At 37.1% G+C, this 12,539-nt stretch overlaps 1 long non-coding RNA gene across 1 annotated transcript; it reads right to left on the bottom strand.

Annotated features, from left to right (window-relative positions):
* Positions 1 to 1,810: 1,810 nt before the first annotated feature.
* LOC308188299 lies at positions 1,811 to 6,977 on the bottom strand. The gene is made up of 3 exons (XR_013945371.1): positions 4,831 to 6,977; positions 3,472 to 3,571; positions 1,811 to 2,116 (listed from the first exon to the last, which is right to left on the bottom strand). It is a non-coding gene; the product is annotated as an uncharacterized lncRNA (long non-coding RNA).
* Between the last annotated feature and the right edge of the window lie 5,562 nt (positions 6,978 to 12,539).

Below are 12,539 nucleotides of genomic sequence, written 5' to 3'. Positions count from 1 at the left end.
TACACTGGTATGTATTTTTTCCAGTGAAGCTAGCAAGTAGTTAACCATCACTGGGACTATTCATCATTATTCAGCACTTCATTCAATGCATTAAGTGACTGCTATACTCAGAGCTTTGAGATCTTGACAGATACCTCTTCTTGCTCACATTTAAGTTTTGAATACATTTTTTCATTCAATTTTTGGTTGATCACCTCACCTTTTCCCCTTGTGATTTCCACTTACTAGCTCTGCTCCTGACAGATTGGTTAGACTTGTTTCATTACAAAAGTTGAGGAATATGTTGAGGTCTATGGCAGAAATCTTCACCAAACCAGTGCTGCAGTAATTGAGTGGTAGCTAGTTACAGTTTAGTACTCCTCCATGTAGAAACAAGATATCTGAATAACGTGTTAAATCCTATCCAGCTCTAAACACTGGAGATCGTAAAAACGCATATACAGTGGCCTTCTATGATGGGGTTACAGCATTGTGTATAGAGGAAGAGCAATAGCCATCATCTAGCTGGGCTTTCACAAAGCATTTGACACTGTCCCCCATGATATTCTTGTCTCTATATTTGGAGAGACATGGATTTAATGGATGGACCACTCCACAGGGAATTTACTAGAGGGTCACACTAAGAGAGTTACAGCCAACATCACAACATCCAGGTGGAGAACAGATTGGGTTGGAACCTAAATCTACCCTGTTTTAGTTTAAAACTATTACATCTTATCCTATCCCTACACTCCCTGACAAAGAGTCCCTCCCCAGCTTTCCTGTAGGTCCCCTTTAGGTACTGTAAGGCTGATATAAAGTCTCCCCAAAGCATTCTCTTCTCCAGGCGGAACAACCCCAACTTTCTCAGCATGTCTTTGTGGGAGAGGTGCTCCAGCCCTCTGATCATCCTTGTGGTCCTCATCTGGACTTGTAATAATAGTACTTCCATGTCCTTCTCCTGCTGGGGGCCCCAGAGCTGAACACAGCACTCCATGTGGAGTCTCATGAGAGCAAAGCAGTGGGGGAGAATCACCTCCCTGGACCTGCTGGTCACACTTCTTTTCATGCAGCCCAGGATACAGGTGGCTTTCTAGGCTGCAAGTGCACATTGTCAATTCTCAAAAATTTACCAGTGTGAATCTCCAAGACATATTGGGCAAGACTTTTTTTTTCCTCCAGAAAAAGTTAGAAAAATGAGTGCAGTCTACCAATAAGTGAAAAATAAACCAAGTTAAAGTGTATGTTATTTACAGAATATCTAATTTTCTTTCAGTGCCTAAGTCATTGTTTAATCCCTCCCACTATAAGCAACCCAACCCCTTTCTTTAACTAAGATAAACTACAGATTTTTCTATGACTGAAAACACTAGAGAAAATCTGCCATTATTATTACTCTTGCACATCAGCATCCACAAACAATGTCCTGTTACTGAAGATATACACTAAACTCACCTCATATAGTTAATAATTAAACAAGACACTTTTACTTTTTGGTAGTGTGGTAGGTTGTCACACATTTCAAAAGTTAATTAAAGCCCATAAGTACATCTTTCAAACAGCCTCCTTTCAAAAGTGATCTAAACATTGTTCCTTGCTACTAAACCTGTGGGATTTTTGTACTGGCATGGCCGATGAGGTACATTATCAATCACACAAGGCTCTATTAATTTTATCACAACTCCAATGGCTGTTGACATTAAATGGCACAAATTTGGCCATTGTGGTCCCCGAGGTAGTGCATCTTCACATCCTTTGAAATGCTAATTATATTTCTGACCTTAAAAAAAGAAAAAAAAAGTCATTTTTAATCCTCACCAAGTCCCCTTTCCCTACCTCCTGATATCAGAAACATTTTCACAGGGCCATTTCCCTGCCCACACTGCTTTGCTGGTGGGATTTTTCTTTTATTTTTCTTTATATATTTCATATATATAAATATCCTTATAAGATTTCAATAGCTATTCTACAGGAAGGGTTGCTACACAGTAGTGCTGACATTAGCTTTCACTGAGATGAAGAGAAGAGACTGCTTGATGATGAAGACATTTCAAGGACACCACTGGTATAGAGTAGCTTTCTCTCTGGGTCAGTCAGTGTTTCAGATTGCTTAATTACTGCAAATTCACGCAGGTAGCTGTGATGAACACATGGAAAGCCATTAGGAGGTCTCATCAATTGTTTAACTTCAGAAAGAAAAAAAAAGATTGCTATTGAAATAGTGAAAAGAATTCTACTCAAGCTTTTCACAGGATATCACTACCTGTCCATCATGGGAAACTGTCTAAAATAGTTTTTGTCATCCCTATGTCAATATTAGGCACATCATTATTCAACAAAATGTCTGTGTCATATCTCTTTCAAGGTCATCTGAATTACAACATTCTTGTGTCTTTTTTTTTTTTTGCATAAAATAGAATATTTTTACTTTATTTGTTTGTATTTACTTGCAGTTCTCCTTACCATCTCTTCTGAAATATTAGTTCCTTCAATGTGGCTTTGCATTTAACTAGAAATTAAAGCACTTTTATCATTAAAAAAAGAAACATGCAGAATGCAGTACATTCTTTACTATTTAAGATGACAGGTGTTTATTGCACCCAAACATAGCTTCATGTTCATAAAAAGAAAGTGTGAATATATGAGATCTTTTCTGCCAAATTTTCGCTCTGCTTTTTATACTAGAATTCAATTGCAGTTAGGAATCTAAGGGCAGAATTCAGTCATTTCATATAATAGCATTAGGTGATCAGCCTAAAGTGGGGGGGAGGGGGGAGGAAAGGAGTAGTAACGAAACAGAAAAATACGTATATGCTGAAGATCAGAAGTCTTGATTCATAGACTAGCTTTATAATAAACTTAGTATCTGTATCCAGTTAGCAAGTCCCACTCAGTTTCCCTGACAAAGACAGTCTAACCTCCAGTTAGACTAAAGGACCTTAGTTAGGCCAACCCTGGGCTTTTGAGGTCGCACGAGGTACAATATGACAAGGACAATTTCACTTCTTTTCCTGAAGAGTCAGGAAATTACACAGGGAAAATAGAGTTTTTAAAAGATGCTCTGTTTCCAAACACAAGAAGTCTTATCTAAGATATTTTCTACCCTATGTTTTTGGGGTGGTTAGGTTATATGACCATGATCCTGTCTTTTGGGCTTATGTACTTGGATTCTCAATTGAAAGTCATGCAACTAGTTGAGTAGTGTGAAAGTATTCCTGAAAGAGTCCACAGTAACTATAGTAATCATCACAAAACTTTAACTCTGGCCATACTGTTAATCAGGACATCATTCAAAATGGATACACTTTCATTAAAAGTCATCTTTTACTAAAAACTGCTGCATCAAGTTTGTGATGATCATATTACTTCCATTATAAGCAGTGTGCTGATGCACTGAGTTTGAAATTATGATCTCTGAGTAGGGAACACACCATACATATATACACACATACAACATATGTATAGATATTTTAATCCAAAGACATATCCCACCATTTAAATATGTATCAACATTGATTTTAAGGATTTAATAGAAAGCTGTATTTGTCAAAACTTAAAGGGTTCCATTTTGGAGCACACATCAAGGTTCTCCCTACAGAGAGAGGAAGAGAAAAAACGTTCGGCCAGTATTTTCCGATATTTCAGCAGATAGATAACAGAAGCATATTCATACAGCAAGTAAAGCATTAGGATGATGTTCAGGAGACTTGACTTCCAGTCCTGTGGTGGCATTACTCTGCTGAGATACATTTGAGCCAAGTGTTTACTTGTCTTCACTGCCCTCATCTGAGTGAAGTATCATGAATTTATTATACAAAGTGATCAGATCTCTTGGAAGGTGAAAAAACTAGTAGGAACAGTAATTACTATTCCATACATGCATCCTTGTGAACTGTAGCATATTTGGTTCTTAAACTCTTACTTAAAAGGATCTGTTTCACAAATGTGCAAACATTATTACATTGCTCTGATTGTTATAATACAATGGAGGGGAAAAAAAAAGCCCCTGACAGTAAACAGAGTCCAATATGGAACTACAGCAAAAATAAATAGATGAATAAATATTCAATGATAATTGCATAGCAAGAGTTAAAAAGCACGCTTTTTTCTTCCAGGAAATTACGTTGTGTTTCTTTTAAGCATGTAGGAACCTGAGGATGTCAATAGCTTAACAAGGTTTCTCCTATATTCTATTTACGAAGAATTATTGAGACAAGATATGACAATATCATTATGAGCCAATTGACAAGCCTGATAGCACACACTAAACTTACGGTATCTTTGTAACTGACCACATTCATTTGTATTTCAACACTTCTATAAACTCATTTCCAGGTAATATTCTATAACATTTCACTTGAAATGAAAATATTAATTCAACATATTCTACAGATGCATTAAACTCTTTACAATTCCCTTTGTAAGGTATAATTTTGCTGGTGAAACACTAAATAATCTTGGTTTATTTATTTCTTTTTCCAAGAATTCCAACGCTGATTAGTCCATACTAAGTACTAATTGCTTGCCAAATTTCATTAATTTGATTTTAAACCAACAGCTGAATTATACAAAGGAAAACAACCAGTCAGAACAGATAAACTTCTGTTATTCATACACTCATATAATTTTAAAGAAGCATCAAAACAACAAAAACAATTTATTTTTCCTTTAAATTGTCAACTTCTAGCCCCAAGCACATTTTTTATTACTAGTGCACAATACTATAAAAATAGAGCTTTATAAATGAAAACATTGACAGACCCTTAGCAATAGTGGCACTACACGGAATAGCTATAAACAACATTTTTATTCCTCAAGCATACCTTACCCTTGAAAGTTTACACTAATTACCTGTAGTTTTGTTAATGTTTTAAGCTGCCCTTCATCTCTCCCATCCAGACACACCACTCAGCTTCCTCAACAGATATATTCAACAGCTTCTGTTCACACCTGACATCAATTTCCTTTGATGTTCACAGCCTAAATGAGAATGCTACAGAAAGCTGTATTTGTGAAGTATACAGGATGCCTTTAAAATGATGGCAGGTATTTTCCTCATTAAAGCAGCCATAACAGATAGTTAGATATGATGCTGTCCCTCACCTTCCTGCTAATTAATGACTATGATTGCAACCCAAATAAGATCAGGCAATTAAATGTGATAACATTTCAGAAGCGAAGAAAATGTACAACAATCTTGGAATAGCTTCCTGTAGATAAATAAAGTTGATCTTAGCAAAATTAACATATAAATGTACTATTTTATCAAAAAATTGCACAAATGAAAGAATGTAATAATTTTACTTTTAATTGAAACATGCGCTACTGTGAGGATTGAAAGTATAAGCAAGTCCTATATCTGTTTTATTGTTTATGTTAGGAATAGAGTAGTTCAAATTCTTCAAAGCAAGGAAAATTTGTGAAAAGATGCCTTTCCTACTAAAATATAATAGGGGAAGATTTCTGCATCAACACTGGGAACCTCCCTCTGAGCTCTGTATTCTGTAGCTTGTTGTCCCCTAGCAGTACTAACCACCTGCACGGTTTCTGTTGCAGTGTCTGTCACAGCCATGGCCAGACACTCTGATTTTATGAGTCTACTATAATATTTAGCAGAGACATAGTTAATGTTTGAGTTTGCCACCATGAGACTTCAGAAATAATGCTTATGATATTGATGAGGAAAATTGTGGTTCTTGGAGCTACTTATTCCCAACAGACTGAGGCAGACAACACAGCATCAATCCATATTTCCTCCACTCCAGAGTATTTCTGTACCCACATGGGGGCTAGTGATTAATTGATTTATTTTGAAAGCTCAGGTGTTCCAGTCCTTTTAGTGGTAGATTTACAATACAGTTATCAATTTGGTACCTATCTGCTGGTTTTAGTAAATTAAGGAGCCCTAACAACAATAGGCAGATGGAAAGGATGAATGGTCCGATTTTTATTTTTATTTTTATTTATTTTTATTTTTATTTTTAAAATTTCCCTTTATGAATGCCAAGTGCTGGGCAAAATGTGGGCATTTCTGTGCCTTCCTCTTTTTAACTTCTCTGGATACCCAGGGATCAGATAATATATAAAATAGTAAGAAAATCCCCAGTGGAGAGAATAAGTTTTAGAGGTATACTGCAGTAAACAAGATATGCTCTTTAAGCATCTTGGGGCAAGCACTGAAATTGCCACAAACTAATTTTGTTCTTCTCTGGCTTTTGGGTTTTGAGAAATGGGAATCAACAATATCCATCATCTCCTCTTTAAAAGGTTCTTCCTCCTGCTATACTTGATCTCCAGTAATGAACATTTCAGGTGCAGTGATTGCCATCTGCATCATAGCTACTGTTCCTGATCACTCACAGGATTGTCCTCAATACAACCATGACAATTGAGCCAGTGGATGGAGCTGGGATTGTTTGGTCTGGAAAAGAGGAGGCTCAGGGGCAACCTTATCGCACTCTACAGGTACCTTAAAGGAGGCTGTAGCGAGGTGGGGGTTGGTCTGTTCTCCCACGTGCCTGGTGACAGGACGAGGGGGAATGGGCTAAAGTTGCGCCAGGGGAGGTTTAGGTTGGATGTTAGGAAGAACTTCTTTACTGAAAGGGCTGTTAGGCATTGGAATGGGCTGCCCAGGGAAGTGGCTGAATCACCATCCCTGGAGGTCTTTGAAAGATGTTTAGATGTAGAGCTTAGTGATATGGTTTAGTGAAGGACTTGTTAGTGTTAGGTCAGAGGTTGGACTAGGTGATCTTGGAGGTCTCTTCCAACCTAGATGATTCTGTGATTCTGCGATATGCTCTGTCAGTGAAATATGTCTCTGAGAAGAGCAAACTGTAACAGATGACTCCAAACAAAAGACTTATACATATATATATTCAGCAAATACATTCATATATGTATATTCAGCAAAATTACTTGCTCACTGGAATACCAATGAGCAGTACTTGATATTGTAGCATCATAAGGAAAGGTGATGCCCCAGGACACCCCGAACAAGACCAACAAATACATCTGTCCATATCTTCAGACCTTTGATGAGTACTGGCCAAGGCTTAGCAGAGAGATATGCAAGCCAGAAAATAATTTTCATAGAATCATAGAATATCCTGAGTTGGAGGGGACCCACAAGAATCATTGAGTCCAACTCCTGGCTCACACAGGACCACCCAAAAATTGACCATATGTCTGAGAGAATTGTCCAAACACTTCTTGAAATCCATCAGGCTTGCTGCCGTGACGCTGCCCTGGGGAGTCTGTGCCAGTGCCCGACCACCTTCTGGGTGCAGGACCTTTCCCTAACACCCAGCCTGACCCTCCCCTGTCCCAGCTCCATGCTTGGGTCCTATCACTGTCCCCAGAGAGCAGAGCTCAGTGCCTGCCCCTCCACTCCCCTCATGAGGAAGCTGCAGGTCACCATGAGGTCTTCCCTCAGTCTCCTCTTCTCCAGGCTGAACAAACCAAGTGACCTCAGCTGCTCCTCGTATGTCTTGATCTTCTTCATAGCCCTCCTTTGGACACTCTCTAATAGTTTTATGTCTTTTTTAAATTGAGGCACCCAAAACTGCACGCAGTACTCAAGATGAGGCCACACCAGTGCAGAGCAGAGCAGCACAATTACTTCCCTCAACTTCTTGTGTGCATCAAGCACAGCATTGCTGGATGCACCCCAGAATACCATTGGCCCTTTTGATTGCCAGGGCAAACTGTTGACTCATATTCAACTTGCCATCAAACAGAACCAAAAGATCCCTTTCTGCAGGGCTGCTCTCCAGCCTCTTGTCCCCCAGTCTGTACAAACAGCCGGGGTTGCCTCTTCCCATGTGCAGAATCTGGCACTTGCTCTTGTTAAATTTCATATTGTTGGTTAATATTCAGCCCTCCAATTTATAAAGATCTCTCTGTAAGGCCTCTGTACCACTGTTGGAGTCAACAGTTCCTCCCAATTTAGTCTTATCCACAAACTTAATATAGCTTCAAGTCCTATATTCAAGTCATTTATGAAAACATTGAAGAGAACTGAGCCTAAAATGGAGCCCTGCAGAACTCCACTAGTGACTGGCCACCAGCCTGGCATAACCCCATTTTCTATACTTCTGTTCTTTCTGAAATTTATACTTCTTTAAGATTCAAGGTAAATATGTAAATGAAACAGGTAAATTAAAAGCACTTTCCTCTTCTGAATGGATTTGTGTGGGGCCAGACAGAATAGTGGAGCCAACATGAAGTATCTAGAGCTGTGTAAAAGTTGCTGGATATTTTGAAGAGAGAGAAAAGGGATGATCTCTACGAAGTAGTGTTCTTTGTTGTGACTGTAGCACTGAAGCCTTTGGTCTACATCTTTGTTCCAGTTCTCCATTAAACCTGAAGGTCAGGATCAAGGGGTTAATGCAGGATTTTCATGAAATATTAATTTGCTTCTAACTTCACATAAAGTAGTTTAACGTTCTGTGTACAATTTGGCTTAAGCAGTGGCTGGGGACATGTTTATATGCAATTAAATGGAAAAGCAGTTTTCCTACCCTCTCTGACCTCCAAAGTGAAGAAAAGTGTAACTGTGCAGCATATTTTTTCACTTACACATTGATGATCAAAGGTAAGAATGTTTTTGTCAACCAAATATATATTAGTTTGTCAAACTCATGTTTTTCTTTTTCCCTTTTCAAAAGCAAAACTTATTAAAATTTTGTTAGCACATAGTTTAGTTTTATTTAATTATTTACTTCCTCTCCTCTTGTTCTGACAGTAAGAAAAAGTAAGTATGAAAAAGATTGGACCAAATGACAAGAGAATGGACTTTCTATGAGCAGTTTTAGGGTGTAAATCAGAAGTGACAACATAAGTCAAAGCTGTGTTGCCATAAGATTCATAAATATGACCCAGTGATGAAAGAATTTGCAAAGTAATACAGAGTTGTCCAGAAAGAGTCCATGGGAACTTTACAAATCCTTTTTCAAATCCTCAGTCATCCTAAATCTAAAAGAATAAGCTCAAAAATAAAATTGTCAAAATAAAAGATGCATGATTCTTAAGCTGTTTTGTAGGGACTGTAATATGGTTAACTTTTTTTTTTTTTTAATACACATTTGAGAATGAAAACTAGGAGATGTGCATTTTTTTCTGCTCCTTCCTGGACAATATAGACCTATGCCTTTCTCTTTGTTTATGCATCTAAAATTGTCATCCTGCTTCCATAATATTATTTTGAAAGCATTGGAAACTTTTCTTCCAGATCTTGAAATCTTCTGTCCTCAGACAGAGAAGATCGAGGTATGAGACCGCTGCTCTGAGCCTTTTATCTCCTCTTCTGGGGTAATGAACATTTTCTCGTGTCATCACTAATGAAGACCAATTTAAAGATTTCTCTCTCTCACCTTACCACTAACTTTTCTCTCTCTCTTTTTTTTTTTTTCTTTGTGTGTGTGTGTCAAAGGACTTTTGGTGGAGTGTCCGACCTCTCCATGCTTTCCAAAAGACACCAGCAACTACTATCCTTCAAAAGAATTTGCATTCAAACACTTTTGCAGGTTTCCCCATTCCATCCCTAAGCCACAGGAAAAAAAAAATAATACAAAGCAAAACAACAACCCCCACCCTCAGCTCTTAACAGTATATTGCCACCAAAATAATCTGTTTTGCATATAAGAATTTCAAAACAAAGGCAAATGGTGAATATACCATTAAATTGTGCATATTTATTATGCCAATCAACATACTTTCATCATTACCCTGCATTCCTTTTGCTCATTAGTCATGACCACTTCTTGGCTCCAATACTGTGTAAACTCTTGGGGAAAATGCAGAGGTTAGTAGCAAACAGCAGAACTGACAAGGCTTCAGGTGCTATTGGTTATTAATTTTTTAACCCCTCAAAGTGTCAACTGTGTTTGATTTACTTTAAAGATTATTGCAGAACTTGTAAAAACAAAGCAAAACAAAACAAAACACAACAAAATGGTTATTGTCCATGGTAAATCTATCATTAGTAAAGCTTAGGACAAAAATAGCAGTATAAAAACAGATATCTGCATATAACAGTTTTGGCTGGGTTGTGAGAAAGGAAGAGTACTATATCCACTTAGTATGACAGTAGAGTTTCCAATATGTATTTGAAATTCAAACCGAAGCATTTAAAGATTTAACATAGCAACAGAAACTTTCTTGTTTCTGGCATAAATGTGGTAATAGCATCAGAAAAAAATAAAAACTGTTCTTCCCTTGAAAAAAATATATTCTACAACAGTTGTCTGGTATACTGGTATACTTCATTATGTTTGGGATGTTTTAGTACTTATTTTTGAGGGGTACAGTTAGTACTGATGGGCCTTTGAATTCATTTTAATTCTGATCTTATTTATTTCAAAGAGCAACTTGGAGAAACAATGAAGTCAGTGAAAATCCACTTCTCTAAAATTTGTGGTAGTTCATAGTCAAACCCAAGAAGAGTAATGCCTGATCACTAGAATTTAATCAAAGAGCATCAACATTTTTTTCTCTGATTTGAGTCAGTTGCTTCTGAGACTTTTTTTGAAGTCTCCAAAATAAATTTTGGCAACAAAGACCAACAAGATTTAACTATTTGCTACCCTTCTGAAAAATTCTTTCTATTAATCCTGAGCAACTGACGAATTTGTTATAGACAGGATACTCTCATCAGCCTGGATATACAAAATAAGGGCTAAATTAATCAGAGACATGACCCTCATGAATTCACCATACATAAACAAGTTATTCAGGTCTAGTTCTTTTGTAAGGAAATGTAGCTGAATTCATATTCTTTCCTGGTCCGTAAATTTAATGTCATCTCTCTAAGATTTTTCAGTTTATTGTTACTAAACACAGATAATGTCTCTGATGGTTTTATACCAATAAATCAAATTGTTTTCTACCTACAAAAGGAAAACTGTTACTGGCTACCCAGTATTGATCTCTTATATTCGAAACATCTGAAGTTCAACAACATAGCTGATCAAAAACAAGCCCAAAACCTTGGTGGGAAATTATCATCTAATTTTGAAGTTTCTAATTTAATGCAAAGTTAGTTTTGCAGTTGTTAGTTGCAGTTGCATATTTTTGCTATTTCTCTTTTAAATTCTGTTATTTCACAGGCAGATCATAAGTGAGCTGGATGAAAATGAGATATGTAAAGTTTTGGTTCTGGTAAGCATCCAAAACGTATGGAGTTTGGCCAAAGCATTACTTTAAAATCAAATGGTCCTCAACCTATACTGGCCCTGGGACAAGAATAGTGAGTAACTCATGTGCTTTGAGCAGTATTCTGCTTCTGACTCTAGGCCGGCCTCAGCTTTAACTGTATAATTGCTTTTAGCTGCATATAATGATTTTGTGGACAGCCTGTATTCCCCAAGCCACTGCTTTAAAGGACTTACAAGCTAGCATTTAAACAGGACTGAGTTATAGTCATGCCAGCCAAATCAGAAACACAGCAAGAATAGTCTCTTGTAATGTGTCAGTTTTCCATTGTAGAGATTTATCTATTCTACTAAGGAGCCAGACAGGCATGAAAAATAGCAAACTTGAGAAAGTTAATCAAAGTATTTTAAATCCTCAGAAGAAGTTTCAGTCAACAGCAGTGTGAATTAAGGTTTAGGTTACAGCTTATTATATTCATCTTGACCTTAACCATAAAAAGATTGGTGGTGGCCCATACTAAGATGTGTTTATACCTCTTCTGGAGCTGAATGCATATACACAGGGAATTATTAGATCTTCCCTGAAAGCTAGAGCTAGTGTAAGCACACTAAGCTTATCCCAGGAAAGGTCATGTAGTTGGCTCTTCTTGTCCTGTTAAAAGTTTGTATAATTTAAAGACAGAACCACAAAATTCTCTAACATAATCAAGTATCAAAACAGTCGTTTTGAAAGACTGCATACTTTTTCATTTCAATTGGGCTAAGAGATACACAGCTGAAAGTTTTCCCTAAAAGAGTTCTCGTTAGCACTGCAGCAAACTGATATTTATTCAGACCTCTTTGTTTTCTATATCATCACTAGCAGGCTAAACAGAATGACATAACTAATGCCTAATTTAGACATACATACCCATGCACTTTAATATTCAGAAATCAGTTATCTTTAGTATTTTTTTTTCTTTAATGAGACTTGAAATACAGTTCCCCTAATATATTCATATATTCTTCTTCTGGACACAACAAACTTTTCTTTCCTGAGCATTTTTTTGTTTGTTTGTTTGCTTGTTTTATTAATTCCCCTCTGTTTGGGGGATAAATGTAGAAATGAATACTATGATAAACACTGCATAAATGGTCTTCTGTACTACCATGTTTTCATAATTTTGGATAGTTGAGCTTGCACTGCTGGATAGACTTTGCCACAAGACTGCTCAAGAAATACACATTGCAGTTTCTCCTCTTAGATGCTCGTCCTTGTTCTGTCATATTAGCAACAGGCTTTTTTGCCCACCACAGAAATCCTGTTCATGTCCCATCATATGACCAGGTTCTTCTGTCACCTCAGCACAAAGAAAGGGTTCTCTGCAAATCATCAAATATGTCCTTGTCACATGAACTGCAATACAGCCC

The sequence above is a fragment of the Anser brachyrhynchus genome (assembly GCF_964034855.1).
Source record: "Anser brachyrhynchus genome assembly, chromosome: 1".
Lineage (NCBI taxonomy): Eukaryota > Metazoa > Chordata > Aves > Anseriformes > Anatidae > Anser > Anser brachyrhynchus.
Note: the sequence above shows the minus strand (reverse complement) of the source record. Positions and strands in the feature narration are given on the sequence as shown.